Genomic DNA, 4,849 nt, shown 5'->3' with positions numbered 1-4,849 from the left:
TACAATGTTTACAAGTACATGATGCACCTATTTCTCATACCCTGAAGTGGGATACCTTTAAGGCGTACTTGCGTGGTTGTTTGCGATCTACAATTTCTTGTATTATAAAGTCCACGGCTCACTCCGAGAGGGAGGCGGGGGAATGTGTGGCCTCCGCAGAGTTGCTGTATATTTCGGATCCCACGGACGCACACAAGGCTAGTTGGTTACATTTCACTCGTTTATATAAACATGTGCTTCACCTTAAGACTAAGCGCAAATTGTTTTATTACACGTCAATATTATTTTGAGATGGAGAATCAATCCAGTCAGTTATTGGCCCACTTAATTAGACACAATAACACCCCAATTCAGGATAATGAGGGTGGTCTATTAACAGAGGGGGATGCCATTGCTACCAGATTTAGAAAGGACTATACCATTTTATATAGTTCCACCTCTAATCATACCATCGCAGACGTTGTAGTTTATCTGAGGGATCTGACTTTTCCTACTCTCTCTTCATCGCAGGTTACATTGCTTGACTCCCCTATGATGATGGCGGAACTTCAAGAGGCTATTCAGGAAATGTCTCTCCATAAATCCCCAGGTCCTGATGGGCTCCCTATTGAAGGTTATAGGAGGTATCGGGAACATATGGGCCCCATGTTGTTAGATACTCTTAACCAGGCTTTACTCAGCCACTCACTTCCCTCTACATTTGATGATGCTTCTATCATTGTGCTACTGAAGCCGGATAAAGACCCTGTTGATTGTGGTTCTTATAGACCAATTTCCCTAGTTAACGTGGACTATAAAATCCTACCTAAGATCCTGGCAAAGCGACTGAATCAAGTTGTTCTAACAATTATTCACCCTGACCAAACTGAATTCATGCGCGGTAAATCTACATCTATAAACATTACACGTGTACAGACACTTATGCAGATGGGTAGAATGCGTCATTTGCCTTGGGCTGTCGCTTCATTAGATACTATGAAGGCGTTCGACTCTGTTGAGTGCTCCTTCCTTCTGGCCGGCCTTCACAGCTTTGCTCCTACATTTATCTCATGGATCCAACTTCTCTATAAATCCCTGATGGCTATTGTGGTGGTCAATGGCATCCCCTCTGATTCTTCTCCTCTGGCACGGGGTACGCGGCAGGGATGTCCCCTCTCACCGGTTTTATTTGCTATTGCCATTGAAGCTATAGCTATTAGATTGAGATCCACCCCTATGGTAACTGGTGTGCAGTGGGAGGGAGGGTCTGCTGTGGTGGGCCTGTACGCTGACGAGAAGGTCCTTTTCCTGCGCAGCCCTCATGAGTCTTTTGGTCACGCTGTCCGCTTGCTAGATGCCTTTTTGCCATTTTCTGGGCTTAGGGTTAATTGGCAGAAGTGCCCCATTTCCTACATAAGGAGATCGGCGCTGTAATGTCGGTGACAGTAATGCTTTATATTTAGAAAAACGTTCATATTTACCACGTTAGGAGCGATTTTACATTTATGCTAATGAGTTTCTTAATGCCCAACTGGGCGTGTTTTTACTTTAGACCAAGTGGGCGTTGTACAGAGGAGTGTATCACGCTGACCAATCAGTGACCAATCAGCATCATGCACTCCTCTCCATTCATTTAGTCAGTGCATAGTGACACTGCGTTGTTCACGATCTGCTGTCTTATACTGACACATTAACGTCACTGTAGTGTTTAGACAGTGAATAGACATTCCTTCCAGCCAGGACGCGATGTCTATTCACAATCCCGACACTTCATTAACGTTTACAGCAGAGCAAAGCGTAATCTCCCTGTAACCGGTCATTAACAGCGAGATCTCGCGAGATTACACTTTGCTCTGCTGTAAGTACCACAGAAACGTTAGTGAAGTGTTGGGATTGTGAATAGACATGGCGTCCTGGCTGGAAGGAATGTCTATTCACTGTCTAAACACTTCAGTAACGTTAATGTGTCAGTGACTGAGCCCAGGCTAAGTGTAGAATCCCCAGTCAGAGGGTTGCCGACGCTCTGGCCGGGTATTCCGCTCCCGGAGGAGTGAATGGCAGAGCAGGGAGCGGAGAGTTTCCTGCTCCGCCACAGTATTCAGTAGTACCTGCGTCCTGAGGATGCAAATACAATTGAAAATGGCCGGGACAGTTATTTGCCGGGACTGTCTCTGTAAATTTGGGACAGTCCCGGCAAATTCAGGACTGTTGGCAACTATGAGAATATGGCGACACTAAATAACATTGTTTTCTAACAAAAAGTTATTTCTATGTAAATATCGCACATCATGAAAAAAACCATAGAAATTTGGTATCGTCCGGCAGAATCTAATCCTCGCACCGCGGGACCGGCAGAAAAATAAACAAGAAATAGATCTGAGGGAACAACTAAACCCGTGCTGGTGATTAAGGGGTTAACCTGCGGTGCGGATTATAGACACGCAGGATATCGCATTTATACCGCGGATTCGCTGCGCATTTGTTGCAGAATTTCCACATTAAGTGAAATGGAAAGTCAAGTTCTGCAACAACCGCCATTGTTCCCAGAATCCTCTGCGGCTCCACCGCGTGTTCACAGCAACGCTGCAGGTTACACATATATAAAAAAGAAGGCGTCATGTGACCCCTGCAGCCAATCACAGGCCGGAGAGGTCACATGTCATTATAGGGGTCACCTGGACACAGCCGGAAGAGCAGGGGCGTGTTGCTATGGTAACGCTGGGAGAGGTGAGGATCGGCCTTGCTGTATTTCTGGAGTAGATATTCGGGAGGATTATAAGTCCACCATTTGGGGTGAATATTCGGGGTGATTTCCTTGAGTGTTGTGGGTCGTATTCGCTACGTGTGAACATTCCCTTAAAGAGGCTCTGTCACCAGATTTTGCAACCCCTATCTGCTATTGCAGCAGATAGGCGCTGCAATGTAGATAAGAGTAACTTTTTATTTTTAAAAAACGAGCATTTTTGGCCAAGTTATGACCATTTTTGTATTTATGCAAATGAGCCTTGCAAAAGTACAACTGGGCGTGTTGAAAAGTAAAAGTCCAACTGGGCGTGTATTATGTGCGTACATCGGGGCGTGTTTACTACTTTTACTAGCTGGGCGTTGTGTATAGAAGTATCATCCACTTCTCTTCACAACGCCCAGCTTCTGGCAGTGCAGATCTGTGACGTCACTCACAGGTCCTGCATCGTGTCAGACGAGCGAGGACACATCGGCACCAGAGGCTACAGATGATTCTGCAGCAGCATCGGCGTTTGCAGGTAAGTCGATGTAGCTACTTACCTGCAAACGCTGATGCAGAATCAACTGTAGCCTCTGGTGCCGATGTGTCCTCGCTCGTCTGACACGATGCAGGACCTGTGAGTGACGTCACAGCGTGATCTCTGGAGAACACGGCTGTGTCTGCACTGCCAGAAGCTGGGCGTTGTGAAGAGAAGTGGATGACACTTCTATACACAACGCCCAGCTAGTAAAAGTAGTAAACACGCCCCGATGTGCAGCAATAACAGATAGGGGCTGCAAAATCTGGTGACAGAGCCTCTTTAAACCGCACGGTGAACGACATTAACGAGAAATGTATAAAAGTCAGTGAATAAGTTGTATGTCCCGAATATTATGTCATTACAAAACACGACTCGTCCCACAAACCATCCGACCACTACAAAGACCAGAAATAACAACTTACCCCAAAGAGGCCGGCACTGGAGGGGTTAAATCCGGGCTAGGACTCCAGTGGGCGGAGTCACTCAATGGTTGATAACAGAGAGAACACCCGACCAGCGCTGCTCTTTACCTCATCACGTAACAGCTGAAGGACCTGTGATGACGGCGGAGCTTATTAGTGGAGAGAGGCGGAAGTGGAAGGACCTGTGATATCAAGGTCACGTGACCGTGGAATCAGGGGCGGGGGTTTTAGAAGTGTGAGCGATGTATGAAGGACCTGTGTGATGATCAAGTGACATGAGGGGTCCTGAGCATCATATGAGCGATGAAGGAGTGATCGGCGCTAAACAGTGCAAAATATAATTTGTTGTGGTAAAAGGACCTGTGATGACATCACCACCACGTGACTGGGACGGAAGGGGTGGAGCTTATCATTTGAGAAAAGTGGTGGAGGAAAGACCTGTGAAGCTGATCACGTGACATGTGGGGCGGAGTTCTGTGAGTGGTCCGGTCTCCTGTGCTATGGTGAGAAGAATTCATGATTACGTCACATGAGGGGTGGGGCTATGCCTCCTCTCCAGTTATAAGCTCCGCCTCTCTTGTTGTCCCGTTCACATGGTGGTGACGTCATCAGAGGTCCTTTCCATGTATGAGGTAGAGAGCAGCGCTGGTCGGGTGTACATGACTTCCGGTCACCGCTGTTGTTTAGTGTTCTCTCTGTTATCAGTCAGGAGGTTTCCCATGATGCAGTAGTAAGGTTACATGAGGTCATTTCTGTCCGGTTTTGGTGCGTTTTTGTCCGGCACAGTGTTGGTAATTATTATTATTTATTATTAGCGCTGTAAATATGAAATACAGGAGGGATTAACCCCTTGGTGACATCAGATCTATAGTATTATGCTGTACGTGCGCCGTCACACTAGAAGGAGCGCAGCCTGCACCGTACACGGCTTCTCACAGCCGCCGGCAACCGCCAAGATCAGAGACAGCGCAATCCCGGCCCCTTAACCCCTCGTGATTAATAGCGACCGCGGCATCTGATCAGTTATAGATCGCGGCTTCCTCTGTCCTCCGAAGAAACTGCGCGATGCCGACCGGTTATATAAACCCCCCTCACACCGCGCAATCACCGGAAATATAAACCCCTCACACCGCGCAATCACCGGAAATATAAACCCCCCTCACACCGCGCAATCACCGGAAA

The 4,849-nt window shown here is 47.3% G+C and overlaps 1 long non-coding RNA gene across 1 annotated transcript; it reads right to left on the bottom strand.

The window, feature by feature from the left end:
• Nucleotides 1-202: 202 nt before the first annotated feature.
• On the bottom strand, nucleotides 203-4,079 carry LOC142700353 (uncharacterized). The gene is made up of 2 exons (XR_012866497.1): nucleotides 3,776-4,079; nucleotides 203-1,388 (listed from the first exon to the last, which is right to left on the bottom strand). It is a non-coding gene; the product is annotated as an uncharacterized LOC142700353 (long non-coding RNA).
• Between the last annotated feature and the right edge of the window lie 770 nt (nucleotides 4,080-4,849).

Source organism: Rhinoderma darwinii, unplaced genomic scaffold (genome assembly GCF_050947455.1).
Source record: "Rhinoderma darwinii isolate aRhiDar2 unplaced genomic scaffold, aRhiDar2.hap1 Scaffold_1843, whole genome shotgun sequence".
NCBI classification, from domain to species: domain Eukaryota; kingdom Metazoa; phylum Chordata; class Amphibia; order Anura; family Rhinodermatidae; genus Rhinoderma; species Rhinoderma darwinii.
Note: the sequence above shows the minus strand (reverse complement) of the source record. Positions and strands in the feature narration are given on the sequence as shown.